This window comes from Nicotiana tabacum, chromosome 11, assembly GCF_000715075.1.
Source record: "Nicotiana tabacum cultivar K326 chromosome 11, ASM71507v2, whole genome shotgun sequence".
Taxonomy (NCBI): Eukaryota; Viridiplantae; Streptophyta; class Magnoliopsida; order Solanales; family Solanaceae; genus Nicotiana; species Nicotiana tabacum.
This window is the reverse complement of record NC_134090.1, coordinates 163,739,916-163,757,727: the sequence shown is the minus strand read 5'-3', so window position 1 is coordinate 163,757,727 and position 17,812 is coordinate 163,739,916. Positions and strand designations below refer to the sequence as shown.

Below are 17,812 nucleotides of genomic sequence, written 5' to 3'. Positions count from 1 at the left end.
TTGACACTTCTTAATAAAAATTCTGACTCTGCCGCTGGATAGATAGGAAATAATAATATTATGTAACTTTAGTTTTATATGTTGTGTTATAACAGATTGCGAACCGAAGTGTACGTACAGATGCTCAGCAACGTCACACAAAAAGCCATGCTTATTTTTCTGTAAAAAATGTTGTGCAAAGTGCTTGTGTGTACCTCCTGGAACTTATGGCAACAAAGAAACATGTCCTTGTTACAACAATTGGAAGACTAAGGAAGGAGGTCCCAAATGTCCTTAGTCATATTGCACAATCTTCTATAGTAGTTAGAGTTAATTCTTAATTAGGATTATATACAATTTTAATTATTCTATTGTTACCTAAGACTCTTTGGTGAATTTTTTCTTAGTAGCAAATAGAGTATTATGGTAAAATAAGAGACTGATGAAGAAGTATTATCATGTTCCAATTTATTGAATGTTTATTGAAAGTGAGTTTATTTCTAGCTTAAATTTTTTTCTCCTTTTTATTTTGTCTTTGACGAATGCCTTTTAAGTAAAATATATAAATAGATTGCAAAAAAAAAAAAAATTATACTTTATTTTTAAAATAAGAAATTTAAAGTTATTAAGAATAAAGTGAGAAATTTAGAATTAAATTGTTTCCGAATAATAAGTAACTGATGTTAGGACTAGTGGTAGAAACTCACAGAATTGAAAGAAAAACTTGTAGAAAAAGTTTTTTGTGTATATTGGATTCATGTAATTTGTACAGTGCCCTATATAAACAAGAAAGAATGGAATCTATGTATAACTAACCTATCCACTTGTCCCTATTCTATTTGCACTCTTATAACAAACTAAGAAACATGGAATCAATATTTACAGCTAATAAAAAACCCCTACTCAATACAATTCTTCTAAACAGGCCCAAAACATGTAGAGCCCAACAAGTATATCTGAAGCTTTGAGCCCAAGTAGTCAGTTGAAGTTTTAGCCCAATATTTGTACTTGATATATGTCTGATAAACACATCTAATAATGAGACCAAACAAACACATCAGATAAACATACGAGAACTAACCACCTTGAACCACAGTGGAACCTTCGAGAGAAATACCACTACCACCATTAGAACCACCATCTCCAACACCCCTTTTCAAGTTGGAGGAGGATGAAAGAACACCCAACTTGCCCAATAAATTGTGGTGAGAAGGTCCAGTTAACGGTTTAGTGAACAAATCTACCAGCTGAGAAGAAGATCGAACAAATGAAAGAGAAATCAAGCCAGCAAGAAATTGTTGTCTCACGAAATGACAATCAATTTCTATGTGTTTAGTTCGTTCATGAAAGACGGGATTTTTAGTGATATGAATCGCTGCTTGACTGTCGGAATGGAGTGGTATTGGCAAAGAAATGGGGATAGACAGATCTTTAAAGAGGCGTACTAACCATGTCAATTCTGCTATTACACGCCGCATAGAACGGTATTCCACTTCTGCTGAGCTGAGAGAAATGGAAGTCTGCTTCTTCGATTTCCATGAAATTGGAGACCCTCTAAATGAAATGAAGAAACCACTCATTGATTTCCTTGTTTTTGTACAAGTTCCCCAATCTAAGTTGCAAAAAGCGATGAGTTGAAATGACGGGGAGGCTGTCATGAAAATCCCCAAACCTAGGTCTTTCAACATATACCGTAGGATATGAAGAGCAACATGCAAATGGGGCTTTCTTGGATCCTGCATTGACTCAAATAATGTACTGCAAAACAAAGATCTGGTCAAGTATGAGTTAAATAGTTCAATTTACCCGAAAGATGCTTGTACAAAGTTGGAGAAAGAAGGGATTCCCCTGTTTTGGCAAGCAATTTGACAGTGGGATCAAGATGAGAGGAAACAGGGGAGCAATGCAGAGAATCAAATTCCTCTAGCAAACCTGGAGTAAATTTCCTCTGACAAAGAATCAATCCGGTTGCCTCACGAAGAACTTCCATACCAAGGAAGAAATGTAAGTCCCCGAGATCTTTTATTTTGAATTCTTAATCTAGAAACATCTTTAATTCATGTAATTCATCCATGTCATTCCCTGTCAATAGAATGTCGTCTACATACACAACCACAATAGATATAGAGGATTCCGACCTTTTAAAAAATAAAGAATAATCATTCAACGAATGAGAAAATTCCTTGAAATTCAGGACTGCTGTAAGTCATGCGTACCATTGTCTGGATGCTTGACGAAGCCCATACATAGATTTCCTTAATCAATGGGGTTCAACCCCTGCTGGGAACTTCATATAAACTTCTCAATTCACCATGCAAGAAAGCGTTATTCACACAAAAAGCCATACTTATTTTTGTGTAAAAAATGTTGTGCAAAGTGCTTGTGTGTGCCTCCTGGAACTTATAGCAACAAAGAAACATGTCTTTGTTACCACAATTGGAAGACTAAGGAAGGAGGTCCCAAATGTCCTTAGTCATATTGCACAATCTTCTATAGTAGTTAGAGTTAATTCTTAATTAGGATTATATACAATTTTAATTATTCTATTGTTCCCTAAGACTCTTTGGTGAATTTTTTATTAGTAGCAAAAAGAGTATTATGGTAAAATAAGAGACTGATGAAGAAGCATTAACATGTTCTAGTTTTATTGAATTTTTATTGCAAGTGATCAGTTTTTTTCTAACTTAGTTCCTTTTCCCTCTTTATATGTCGTCTTTCAAGAACGCCCAATTAAATATATATATATATATATATCGCAAAATATAAAGTAATTATCCTTCCGACTACATGAGGAGTAGGAGGGTCATCGGAACTCATTAGCCTCGGCAAAAATTGTGTGTGTGTATATATATATACAACAAGGACCCATTAAATAATTTTGATGTGACGCGGCTAAAGAGACCGAAAGTAACACTACTCTAATTGAACAACTCTCAAGTTCCCTACCATGAATCCTCAACCCTATGAAGCTGAAACCAATATTCCATCCAAACCCCTAGATATTGTTCATGAGAAACCCACTCAAAATGAATGGAAGAACAAATCCTCATTCAAGGATATGTTAACTGCCTCTAGCCAAATGACTTCCACCCCAAATCTGGACCAGGCTGACACAGACCTAACAACAACCTCCCTAGAAGAGGAAGAGTTCGATCATGCATCAAACTTCAATGTAAGAGGCATTAAAAGAATATCTCTAACCGAAGAAGATAGACAACGAATTTATGAGCCATGGAAATGCTCTATCATAATTAAGCTGGTGGGGAAATGCATGCTACACCATTATTTAAAGAAAAAGATCCAAGAGTTATGGAAGCCAACAGAAGAATTCTCATTAATTGATCTTGGATAGGATTACTATATAATAAAATTCAAAAAAAAGGAAAATATGGATAAAGCTATCCATCAAGGACTATGGTTCAGCAATGACCACTTTCTATCCATTTCAAGATGGAAACCAAATTTTGTGGCTACAAATGAAAAGTTAACTACCTCGGCAATATGAATTAGGCTCCCTCAATTGCCAACAGAATTTTATGATGGCAAGATCCTTGAGAAGATTGGAAATGCAATAGGACTTCTACTTAAAATTGATATTTGTACATCAACAACACTAAGGGGTCGCTATGCAAGAATTTGTGTGGAAATCCCTCTAGAAATTCCAGTTCAACCTTTCCTATATGTTGGCCACCATAAACAATATATTCATTATGAGGGTGAAAATTTCCTTTGTAAAAAGTGTGACAGATTTGGACACACACAGGGACAGTGTGGTTATATACATAAAACAAGCAAGGATATTAAACATCCAATAAAGGAACAATAACCTACTACAATAATAGAAGATCTAGAAGCAGAATGGAAAACACTCTCCTTCCATAAAGGAAGAAAGTAAGGAGTAAAAAATACTTCTCATTTCATCAATAATCCAACCAAAAACTCCAATGGCCCAGGTATCTCTGTCAAGCTGTTTAATGCCAATACAGATAAGTATTTGGATAGCCAAATATTACAATACAAGTCTAAAGATCCCATCAACTCCATACCACCTGCAAATGCTAATAATCTGACCAATAAAGTTAAGGAACAAACCACTATTCCTATTAAAAACCATTTTTCTCTCCTAAACACTAAGCAAACGGTTTTACAAGAAACCACTAATGATAATTTTAATAACCTATTAAAAACCACTAATAGCCATAAAAGTGAACACTTGGCCACTCAAAACAAAGATATTAACATGCTGGACTCTAACGTGGCCTTTACTAAGGTAAACAAAATAGATAAAAACGGTGCCATGCAAAATGACACCCAAACAGATAAAACTAACCCTTCTAATAATTATAACCCTACTATACTTATTAACACTCTTAAACAAAAATCTAGCCATAATCTTAAGTTAACCGAAGGGAATGAACAAAATCTACTCCCTAGATATGGCAATATCCCCCCTCTAGCGCATGTTAGCCAAATGGCAACCAAGGAAAACAAAAGCAACCAAATGTCCATTACCTTAGAAGACGAAAAGGATGCTAAGGCTCTTCCTATAAAACTAGACATTGAGCAACCAAAAGCCATGTACTTAGAAAGCTCAATCATTACCCTCTCGCTCAATCCCTCCCACTCCTCAAGTAGCATCAATCCCATGCCTGCCACAAGCTTATTAAATATTCCCCCCCCCCCCCCCATTAAAGATGCCAAGACTTCCATCAACCCTAAAAAGAAGAAACCGTCTAATTCAAATCCTTCTACAACACATACCACTAACAATGGAAAACCTTCCACCCTTACACCCACTAGAGAACCCTCAGATTGTCTATGCCCAACCTCTACAAGCACAGGACTACCAACATGCCTCGTGGATGGAGTTAGGTCTAATGGGACATGCAATCTCTTTCACAATGCCAATCAATGACCAGGAAGCAATAGTGATACTCCACAACACTCCTTACTTAGCCCAACTCATAACGGAGGGAATCAATTGGAAGGAGGTCCTAAATGTCCTTAGACATAATGCACAATTTTAATTTCTTTGATTTGTTTCTTTAGTAGTTAGAGTTCATTTTAAATTAGGATTATAGACAATTTTAATTATTCTATTGTTACCTGAGACTCTTTGGTGAATTTTTTCTTAGTAGCAAGAAGAGTATCATGGTAAAATAAGAGGCTGATGAGGAAGTATTATCATGTTCCAATTTTATTGAATGTTTATTGAAAGTGAGTTTATTTCTAGTTTAATTTTTTTGACCCTTTTATATTGTCTTTGATGAACGCCCTTTAAGTAAAATATATAAATAGATTGAAAATATATATATAGATTGCAAAAAAAAAAAAAATTATACTTTATTTTTAAAATAAGAAATTTAAAGTTATTAAGAATAAAGTGAGAAATTTAAAATTAAATTGTTTCCGAATAATAAGTCAGTCATGTTAGGACTAGTGGTAGAAACACAACCATACTGAATAAGATTTTGAGGAAATGCTTTGACGGAAAATTTTTACAGTTGTATTTGCATTAAACCAATTAATGTATGGCTATATTTATTCTGTTGCAAGTAAATTTTATTGCTCGGACTCTGGCTACATTTATTTTGTTGCAAGTAATTGTTGTTGCGGGTATAATACTAAGGTCCTCATTAGCGACCATCAAATGGCAATGTGGCTACTTTTAGCTCATCCAGAGGCATTGCATTAGATGGGAAAATTACGCAACACATGAAACATTTATATTATATTTATCATTCGTAGATATTTTTAGCAAATTTACCATTTGTAGCTATATTTGAATTTTATATCAAATCCATTAAATACGAGATTAATTATTTTGATAAGAAAGCAAAGATCAACGACCGCTCATAGCTTAGTTGGTTAGAGCTCCTACTTAACCAGCTAAGGTTTTGAGTTTGATTCTCCATAAGAACATTTTATTTTCTGTATTTTGTCTTAGTTGTATTCGTTGCGCAAACAAATAGGTATATTATTTGAGTGTATGTTTATGCAAACGGTTGAGCAGCTTATATCTAATAAATAGGAGTTATTTACATATTCTAAAGAGGAAAAGACTTTTCTAAATATTGCTATAAAGGGGTCTCTTTCTCTTTCCCATTCAAAAGGTAAAAACAGTATTGTTTCCTAACCCTTTAAGGTTAAGGGGCTAAATTGAATTTTACTCGGAAAATGTGTAGGTAATTTTTTAAGTTAAACTGTTTTATTTGATAAAACAAAATAGGTTCGCTTACAAGTATTTTCCGTACTTTAGGGCACTTTTAGGTAGCGATGGGCTTCAAGAGTAAAGTTTCTTCGTATGATTTTTACATATTTGTACACTATTGGAAATTTTATTACCCTCCCCATTCAAGTTTCACTTTAATTACCTCCTATATACAAAATTACCAATTATATACATTTTTAAGATTTAAGGATAATTAATCAATTCCTACAATCACTGTAACGTACAAATCCACTTCGTATGGGCTTCAAGAGTAAAGTTTCTTCGTATGATTTTTACATATTTGTACACTATTGGAAACTTTATTACCCTCCCCCATTCAAGTTTCACTTTAATTACCTTCTATATGTAAAATTACCAATTATGTATATTTTTAGGATTTAAGGATAATTAATCAATTCCTACAATCACTGTAACGTACAAATCCCACTCCCACATATTTCTCTCTCCGTATCCACAACCATTAAAAAGCTTTGAAGCTTTGAATTAGAATTTGAGTTTTCAAATAACATTATTTGTTTGAATTGGGTGTTGTTGCAAAGAATTGGGATTCTCTCTACGTCTCTCTCTATCTCTCAGTCCCTAATTTCAGTAATGTAAAGCAAAGGAAAATAGAGCAACAATTCCACTATTGACAGTCATTAAAAAGCTTTGAAGCTTTGAATTCGAATTTGGGTTTTGTAAAACCATTATTTGTTTGGATTGGGTGTTGTTGCAAACAATTAGGAATATGGTTTGGAGTTTATATCTCAATTTTGAGGGTGTTTTGGTGAAGATTAGACTTGATTTTGGCTGAATTTCAAATTGAAACTCGAATAAGAAGAAGAAGACATGATATATATTATAATTACGAAATTGTAGTAAAATTGTATTATGTTGTTTATATATATTTTTTTATTTAATTATTGTATGAAAGTTGAACAATATTGTATAAAAATTATATTTAAGTTGTATGATATTGTAGTTGTATATAACTGAGTAGAAATAATGTAAGAAAATTGTAGATAAGTTATAGCTGAGTTGTAGATAAGTTGTATAATATATAATTAGTTGTATGAAATTTATTTTTATTATGTATAAATCAAATACAAAGTATACAAAAGACATATTATATACAATTTATATTTAAGTGGTCTAAATGACGTGTATGTGAGCCGTGACTTGCCAATGCAAGGAGGGACTTGTTACATGGGAACTTCTGTTTCGGTTACTTGTCTTTTCAAATTTGGATTTTACATTATGCTCTGGATTTTAAGTTTAAAGAGTTATAATTCTGCTTATTAATGATCTTATTAGCCCAACACTTTACTGCTAACTCATTTTGTATATCTATTTCTGAACAATGAAATACACAATTTGCGGACTGAAAATTTGAGGCAGCAGTATCACCTCGTAAGTTCTTGTGGACATTGACAATTAGGTCATCTAGCTGATGTTCAAGTTTTAAAAGTAAAAATAATAACAATATAAGGAATTTAGAATGCTGAAGGGAATGTTTTACAGTTATTAAAAGTGAGAAGAATCGGGTTTCACGACTAACTAGCAGATTTAGTTGGGAAATTCGTTACTATTCGAAGCACTCCGTTTACTCGAGCTATGGGAAGAAAGAGAGAATCTGGAGAGAAGAGGGGAGAGAGGAAAGAAAAAAAAGAAAAAAGTGTAACTAAATCCCTTGATTGAAGACACAAATAATGGATTAAGAATCTTTTAAGGTGAATTCTATATATTTTATAACTAAAATGTATTTAGGTCGGATAAATACTAATACATGAACATTTTTCGTAATAAGGTTTCATATAATTTATAGGAATGAAAAAATCTCTTTTTTCATTACATTCATCAATTTCACCTCTAGATTGACCAGTATGGCAGAATTTTGAGCAAGTGGTGTGGTTTATTATCACAAGTTAGTTTGTAAATAAGTTTGGGTCTATTGTCACAATTCAATTTGTAAGTCATCTTAAATTTTACTAACTTTCAATTTTGATAATCTTGTCTAAACAAGCTGGATAATCATTTTGCTGCCATAAACAACAAAAACTAACAAACTGCCTGGCTTTAGCTTATTCTAATTACGTGTACAAAGTACAAACTACTACTAAGTTTAAGAATTTGCATCAAAGAATGTGAAGCACAATTATGTGTATTAATTAGCCCTTGACATCAAACATTCAACTAAATGGTTCTCAACAGAGTAGACCTTCAGGAACCATCAAAATTGTATCTATAACAAGTTTAAAACAAACAACAACAACCTCTCCAGTATGATCCTACAAATGGGGTCTAGAGATAGTAAAGTGTATGTAGACCTTACTCTTTATACAAAGTAGAGAGTCTATTGGCTCAAGAAAAGCCTTTCCAAAATACAAGATAGATGAAAATACTAAAGAAAAGAAAAGTATTGAAAGCAAAAATAGTAAAGATAACAAAAGCAAAAGACATAACGGTAATAATAAAATTGAACAAACAAGATAAAAAAAAACAACAAAAAATGCTAATCTTGTCAAGAATAGAATACCTCACCACCTTTTCAACAAATTCTGAAGTCATTAGACATAAAAGAACTCTGCTTATCAATGAAACCTCAATTTTTCTTGTGAAAGCAAGCCTCTTCTTGCAATTTCCAGCTTAAAATGAAGAAATAAAAGCAAATGAAAGGAGTCAATCTTGACTAATATTGCCTAAATCAACCTCTACATGTCAAAAATCAACCCCAAAAAAATATTGTTGCTCCCAAACGCACACACAAGTATACGTGGTCGACAAGTAATATAATGATAAGTTGAGGGTCGAACCCACAGAGACTTGTGTAAACTACTCACTAAATCACTAAAATTGTTATTCAATCCAGCTAAAATCAAAGTCCAATAATATGATTATATTATACTACAATTCTAAATAAAAACTAAGTTATCAAGTAACGAGTTGATTGTTGTGTATTCAGTAGAGACAAATATTCCAGAGTTGTGATCGATTCACCAATCGTATTGTGTTCTAATTAACTCTCCCTTTCATATAATTCACTCATGGTTGCTAATTAATCGATAAATGCTCTCATAGCCTTCTCCCGAAGTACTACTCACCTATTCTCAATAGATTAACGCTTATATTCCTATGAAATCAATCTATTAAGAACGCATTAAGATCATGATATTTAATTAAGCACGGTGACTGGGTATATTCCTATCCTAACCACAAATCCGTTCCCCCTAAGGGTTAAGATCGTGCTCTCTTCAATTCTTCTCTAATCTAAACACGGCTTTCCCAAGCATAGCATAGATAGTAAATAGAACCTAACTGCTGGCCAGACAATTAAGCAATTAAACGCAGAATTGAAGAAACAACCATATATTGGTGAATTATAATCAAGGTTAAGTTAATGTCAAACAACAATATTCATGGCTAAATCACAATCCCAGAACAATGGGTGTTTAGCCACTCATGATGTAATCAAACAATTGCATAAATGTTGAATCAATTGGAAATACTAGAAAAAGAGGAAGAAAACTGAGAATTCTTCGCTTCCTCACGATCCCGTGTGTATCTCTACTCCAAAGTGGCGTCTCTCCCCTCAAAAATAGGTTTAGTCTTGCTTTTATATCAGTTTGGTAGGTCTAGGGCCGAAATAAACTTGTCCCGGGCAAAATAGGACACGATTCGCGTCACCGGCGCCCAGCCCAGCGCCAGGCGCCCTCCATAGCGCCCCAATTTTTGAGCCTACTGTTTTCAGTGCCACAGGTGGCGCCAGGCGCTGCCTGTGGCGCCCAACTGCTTCCTTTCCCGATTTTGTTCGTTTTAGCTTCAAATCTTTCACGTTTTGCCCCAAATTGCTCCCGAATCATTCCTACAAGTAAAAACACTTCAAATCAATATAATTCATAGCATTTAACATCCCAAATTCACGAAACAAGAGTAAGATATGAGGCGATATACATAAAAATATATATACTTTAAGCTAAACATCAACACCCCACACTTAGGCTCTTGCTCGTCCTCGAGCAATAGGACTATCTAATAAACCCCCAACTACGTACAAGTATCAATTATAGAGGAGCACTTTAACCTTTAACTACACACTATACCCTTGACTATGATCAATATCGGCACACAAGCATGACCACATAAAATTTCACATTCTTCCCGTTTAATCATGCCCAAGTATAACATTTCAATTCAATTAATTCCAACAACCTATTTGTCACCACCCAACCTTAAAAGCCGACTTGAAACCACTAAGCACCCTCAACTCATGCATTTACCCAACAAGAAAGTTTACAACATTACCAATCATTCATGAGATCATGTGCCCTCACCAACAAACCGAAAGTGAATATAAATTGGTCCACATATTCAAATATGCTTTTGAACATAATTTAAGGACATCACATAATTGAACAAAATTCGCTCACTCTCACAAAGAATTCATATGCATCCCGTGGTCATTCCATAAGCTTGCCCGTAGTGTATATTTTCACTAATTTAAGCTAGCCAAATCTAGGATCAATTAGGACTTTTAGGTTGTAATGTAGGCTAGGAGACGGGTAGGATATATTTAGAAATAGTGATTCACCCTCCTAAGCACTTTAATACACTACATTTACACTTCAAGCACATATTCTTCTCAACCAAATCACTTGCCATATACAACATAGCCCTCTTTTCACTTAAGCACTTCTCTATTTTGTCACTAGCACAACTCAATAAGAATTGGAGGTGTTTTATTTTCTACATACATTCACACTATCATTTTTCTTCTCTTTTCTCTCTCTTTTTTTTCTTCACACACTCCATACATTAAATTTCATCGGCTAGTGACTTTTGATTTCAACTTTAGTGCACCAACGAGACCTTCCATGTTTCCACTCGAAAGCTACTCCCTAATATCTCACCTTGCATCTTTTAGCGACTAAGTGCCTTAGGAGGTAAAGGTTCAATCAATATCAAATTAAGAACAAAATAAGGGATGACTTGTAATGTGGGTACCAAAAGAAAGGTCTATAGGCTCAAAGAGGCTAGCAACGGAAAATTCTATTATTATGTGACAAGCACATCCATGATTAAGCAAGAAAATGCCTACGTCATCTCCTATATTAGAACAACTCACCATTTCACTTCAATTAACACACAGGGCAAGTTCTAGACTACACAGGATAGCACAAAAAATCACAAATCGTCACACACACGTTGTACATGACTCAATCAAGATGGTTCTGTTCAACTCTCAAGTCTAGCAAGCACAATTAAATGAGAAATTTAAGCAACATTGCACTATGTGGCATACAAGTCAGACAACTGAGAAAAGGCGTCACAAAATAGGCTATTTACTTTACTTAGGCTTTACAATTCAAACCAAATATACGGGAAAACAGAATGTATATCATAGCCTAATGTGCCAACATCAACCATGCCAGTGAGTATCTCAGAACGACTCAGCTTCTTCCTAAACTACTCCTAAAAAAAATTAAAAATGCCCGGTTCGAGCTACATCTTTGGAAAAGAACCGGTGCCCAAAGAAAAACCAAGGAATACCACCTAGCTATTCTAAGAAAATTAAATGACACATAAAAAAAAATTTGGTGTTTTTAAATCGGACTTTAATTCCTCAAGAAAATTGTCCAAAAGATCCATCGTCGGGAACAGTCCGAGCTTTTTCAACTTTTTTTTTGAACCTAGACTATGTCTACTACGAGTTTTAAAAGAAAGACAGTAATACTCCAGAAAGTAGTTTCCCCACCCCACACTTATATTATGCATAGTCCTCGATGCATGATCATAGAGAAATATTAAAACAAGGGTGAGAAATACTCCCTGAGACCCTCTCAGACCTAACTCGGACATGATCCTCAATATTAAGGGCTGGGACGACTGCACACTTAAGATCAAACATGCTCCTAAACTTCAACTTTGGGTACTCAGACTTCCCCTACTATGCAAAAATAAAAAAAAACAACACAAAACACAGTAAAAAGAAATAATCAATAGATAAAAGATACACAAGTTGGGTTGCCTCCCAACAAGCGCCTTATTTATAGTCGTGGCACGACTCTGCTACTCTGCTCAGGTTGGGCACTTTCTCTTCTTCTTTCTCCCATGAATTCTAGCCTTTTTGCGCGCTCTCATAATGTCTCCTCTTTCATCTCTGGCTCTTTTCTCAATCATCTTTACACGCTCAGCTGGAAACACGACCTCCTTTAACTCAGTTGTCCCATCTAGATCACTATAATTCACATAAGGACTCTGCTTTATCCCCTTTGATTCTACCACAGTAATCATGCACAAGTCCTCATAATGCTTAGGAAGCTTAAGTGCCTTGTACATATTAAAAGTGACCTCCTCATCGTCAACTCTCATTTTTAACTTCCCTGCTCTCACATCAATAATTGCTCCACCAGTAGCTAAGAATGGTCGCCCCAAAATAATGGGCACTTCCTCATCTGCCTCGTAATCAAGAACAATAAAATCAGCAGGAAGAATAAACTTTCCCACTCGAACTAACACATCCTCAATAATTCCTTCGGGCATGACTAGTGACCTATCTGCTAGCTGTAAAGTGATTGTAGTAGGTCTAAGCATCCCCAATCCGAGTTGCTTGAACAAAGAGGATGGCATCAAATTTATACTGGCCCCTAAATCACACAAGGTTCTACCAACCTCTTGTTTTCCAAGAGACAAAGGAATTGTGAAGCTCCCAGGATCTTTCAACTTAGGAGGAAGTTTACTCTGAACTCTGGCACTACACTCTTCAGTAAGTGCAACTGTTTCAAACTCTGCATGTCTTCGTTTGTTTGCCGCAATATCTCTGAGATACCTTGCATACTTAGGCACTTCCTGCAAAATTTCCACCAAAGGCAGATTCACGCTCACTTGGCTCAAAATATCTAGGCATTTCTTGTACTTGGCATCATCTTTTTGCTTCTGTAGTCTTTGTGGAAACGGAGGCGATTGCCTAGTCTCAATTACTGGCTTGGGTCCTTTATCATATTTCTCATTCCCCTCAACTGGCTTGGGAGCTAATTCTCCTTCAGGATGATCTGTATTCTTCTTTTTCTTTGGAACTTCTTCTAGTGCTCTTCCATTTCTCAAGGTAACCGCATTGACTTGAGCTTTAAGATTGGGCTCAGTATCACTTGGAAGAGCTCCAGCTGGTCTAGTGTTTTGAGCACTGGCAAGCTGTCCCATTTGACGCTCCAAATTTCTCACTGTTGTGGCGAGGGCTTGCTGTTTAGCCATCACTTTTTTCAACATATCTTCAAGGTGACTTGTAGGACTCACTTGTTGTTCAACCTAAGGTGGTCTATATTGTTGTTGAGGTGCTTGAGGCCTGTATTGATTCTGAGTGCCCTGGTTTCCACCCCAAGAGAAGTTTGGGTGGTTCCTCCAGTTGGGATTGTAAGTGTCCCCATACTGATTTGTTTGACCTCGATTTGCATTACCCATAAAATATACAGACTCTGGATTTGCTGGGCATAGATTGCTCATGTGACCCTCTCCACATACTTCATAAAATATTTGAACTTGTTGTACTTGTTGGGCTTGTTGCTTGTTGATACTCAAGTTCATCTGGTTGACTTGATTGGTCAGTGTAGAAATCTGCGCTGATAATGCTGAGACGACATCTAACTTAAAAACCCCTGCAAACTTTTGCACTGTGTGTCTGCCTATCTCTCCTTGCCAATCCGGATTGCTCTTGGAGAATTTTTTCAATAATGCATATATCTCGTCAAAGCTTTTCTCCAACACTTGACCCCCAGGTGCAGCATCTACCACGATCTTTGTTTCAGCATGTAGCCCTTCTATGAAAGTGTGAGCTAACACTTTATTCGTCTGATTGTGATGAGGACAGTCTCTAAGTAGCCCCTTGAACCTTTCCTAAGCTGAGTATAAATATTCTCCCGCTTTCTGTTTGAACGCCACTATCTCACTTCTGATCTTTGCAGTTTTGGTTGAAGGAAAGAACCTTGCTAGAAATTTTCTTGCCAAATCATTCCATGATGTGATGGAGTTAGCTGGTTTTGCCTTTAGCCATCGCTTAGCCTCGCCCAACAGAGAGAATGGAAAAAGTGTGAGCCTCACGTAATCTGGAGTGACCCCGTTAGTGATATAAGTATCACTAATCTCTAAGAAGTTCAGAATATGCTGTTGTGGATCCTCGTGTGGAAGACCCATGAATTTCCCGTTTGCATGAAGTAATTGGATCATGCTCTGTTTCTGCTCAAAGTGCCCAGTGATCCTGGGCTTCACTATACTGGAGGTGACATTAGCAATGCTGGGCATCGCCACCTCCTGAACAGCCATAGGTTGCTCCTCTGCCATGTCCACAGGAAATTGAACAAGTGCCTGAATATTATTCGTGTCCCTTGCTTCCCTCAACCTCCTGTGAAATGTTCTCTCAGGTTCAGGATCAAAGCCTTGAAGTCGGTCCTGGGTTCTGACCTTACGCATTCAATCAAAGTTCCTGAGATCTGAGCAACAATCAAGTAACTTTAGACTAGACTAAATAAACAATTAAAGCAAAAACTAGCAAGTACTTAATATTCAAGTCCCCGGCAACGGCGCCAAAAACTTGTTACTCCCAAATGCACACGCAAGTATACGTGGTCGACAAGTAATAATGATAAGTTGAGTGCCGAACCCACAGAGACTTGTGTAAACTACTCACTAAATCACTAAAATTGTTATTTAATCCAGCTAAAATCAAAGTCCAATAATATGATTATATTATACAACAATTCTTAATAATAACTAAGTTATCAAGTAACGAGTTGATTGTTGTGTATTCAGTAGAGACAAATATTCCAGAGTTGTGATCGATTCACCAATCGTATTGTGTTCTAATTAGCTCTCCCTTTCATATAATTCACTCATGGTTGCTAATTAATCGATAAATGCTCTCATAGCCTTCTCCCGAAGTACTACTCACCTATTCTCAATAGATTAACGCCTATATTCCAATGAAATCAATCTATTATGAACGCATTAAGATCATGATATTTAATTAAGCATGGTGACTAGGTATATTCCTATCCTAACCACAAATACGCTCCCCCTAAGGGTTAAGATCATGCTCTCTTCAATTCTTCTCTAATCTAAACACGGCTTTCCCAAGCATAGCATAGATAGTAAATAGAACCTAACTGCTGGCCAGACAATTAAGCAATTAAACGTAGAATTGAAGAAACAACCATATATTGGTGAATTATAATCAAGGTTAAGTTAATGTCAAACAACAATATTCATGGCTAAATCACAACCCTAGAACAATGGGTGTTTAGCCACTCATGATGTAATCAAACAATTCCATAAGTGTTGAATCAATTGGAAATACTAGAAAAAGAGGAAGAAAACTAAGAATTTTTCGCTTTCTCACGATCCTGTGTGTATCTCTATTCCATAAGTCTTGCTTTTATATCAGTTGGGTAGGTTTAGGGCCGAAATAAACTTGTCCCGGGCAAAATAGGACACGATTCGCGTCACCGGTGCCCAGCCCGGCGCCAGTCGCCCCGATTTTTGAGCCTACTGTTTTCAGCGCCACAGGTGGCGCCAGGCGCTGCCTGTGGCTCCCAACTGCTTCCTTTCCATATTTTGTTCGTTTTAGCTTCAAATCTTTCACGTTTTGCCCCAAATTGCTCCCGAATCATTCCTACAAGTAAAAACACTTCAAATCAATATAATTCATAGCATTTAACATTCCAAATTCACGAAACAAGAGTAAGATATGAGGCGATATACATAAAAATATATATACTTTAAGCTAAACATCAACACCCCACACTTAGGCTCTTGCTCGTCCTCGAGCAATAGGACTATCTAATAAACCCCCAACTACGTACAAGTATCAATTATTGAGGAGCACTTTAACCTTTAACTACACACTATACCCTTGACTATGATCAATACCGGCACACAAGCATGACCACACAAAATTTCACATTCTTCTCGTTTAAGCATGCCCAAGTATAACATTTCAATTCAATCAATTACAACAACCTACTTGTCACTACCCAACCTTAAAAGTCGACTTGCAACCACTAAGCACTCTCAACTCATGCACTTACCCAACAAGAAAGTTTACAACATTACCAATCATTCATGAGATCATGTGCCCTCACCAACAAACCGAAAGTGAATATAAATTGGTCCACACATTCAAATATGCTTTTGAACATAATTTAAGGACATCACACAATTGAACAAAATTCGCTCAGTCTCATAAAGAATTCATATGCATCCCGTGGTCGCTCCATAAGCTTGCCCGTAGTGTATATTTCCACTAATTTAAGCTAGCCAAATCTAGGATCAATTAGGACTTTTAGGTTGTAATGTAGGCTAGGGGACGGGTAGGATATATTTAGAAATAGTGATTCACCCTCCTAAGCACTTTAATACACTACATTTACACTTCAAGCACATATTCTTCTCAACCAAATCACTTGCCATATACAACATAGGCCTCTTTTCACTTAAGCACTTCTCTATTTTGTCAATAGCACAACTCAATAAGAATTGGAGGTGTTTTATTTTCTACATACATTCACACTATCATTTTTCTTCTCTTTTTTCTCTCTTTTTTTTCTTCACACACTCCATACCTTAAAGTTCACCGGCTAGTGACTTTTGATTTCAACTTTAGTGCACCAACGAGCCCTTCCATGTTCCACTCGAAAGCTACTCCCCAATATCTCACCTTGATTCTTTTATCGACTAAGTGCCTTAGGAGGTAAATGTTCAATCAATATCAAATTAAGAACAAAATAAGGGATGGCTTGTAATTTGGGTACCAAAAGAAAGGTCTATAGGCTCAAAGAGGCTAGCAACGGAAAATTCTATTATTATGTGACAAGCACATCCATGATCAAGCAAGAAAATGCCTATGTCATCTCCTAGATTAGAACAACTCACCATTTCGCTTCAATTAACACACGGGGTAAGTTCTAGACTACATAGGATAGCACAGAAAATCACAAATCCTCACACACACGTTGCACATGACTCAATCAAGACGGTTCTGTTCAACTCTCAAGTCAAGCAAGCACAATTAAATGAGAAATTTAAGCAACATTGCACTATGTGGCATACAAGTCAGACAACTGAGAAAAGGCGTCACAAAATAGGCTATTTACTTTACTTAGGCTTTACAATTCAAACCAAATATACGGGAAAACAGAATGTATGTCATAGCCTAATGTTCCAACATCAACCATGCCAGTGAGTATCTCAGAATGACTCAGCTTCTTCCTAAACTACTCCTAAAAAAATTTAAAAATGCCCGGTTCGAGCTACATCCTTGGAAAAGAACCGGTGCCCAAAGAAAAACCAAGGAATACCACCTAGCTATTCTAAGAAAATTAAATGAAACATAAAAAAAAAATTGGGATTTTTAAATCGGACTTTAATCCCTCAAGAAAATTGTCCAAAAGATCCATCGTCGGGAACAGTCCGAGCTTTTTCAACTTTTTTTTTTGAACCTAGACTATGTCTACTACGAGTTATAAAAGAAAGACAGTTATACTCCAGAAAGTAGTTTCCCCACCCCACACTTATATTATGCATAGTCCTCGATGCATGATCATAGAGAAATATAAAAACAAGGGTGAGAAATACTCC

General features: G+C 35.9%; 1 non-coding gene across 1 annotated transcript; it reads left to right on the top strand.

The window, feature by feature from the left end:
* Positions 1-14,035: 14,035 nt before the first annotated feature.
* Positions 14,036-14,140, top strand: LOC142166675 (small nucleolar RNA R71). Its single transcript, XR_012697078.1, has one exon. It is a non-coding gene; the product is annotated as a small nucleolar RNA R71 (small nucleolar RNA).
* The last annotated feature ends 3,672 nt before the right edge of the window (positions 14,141-17,812 follow it).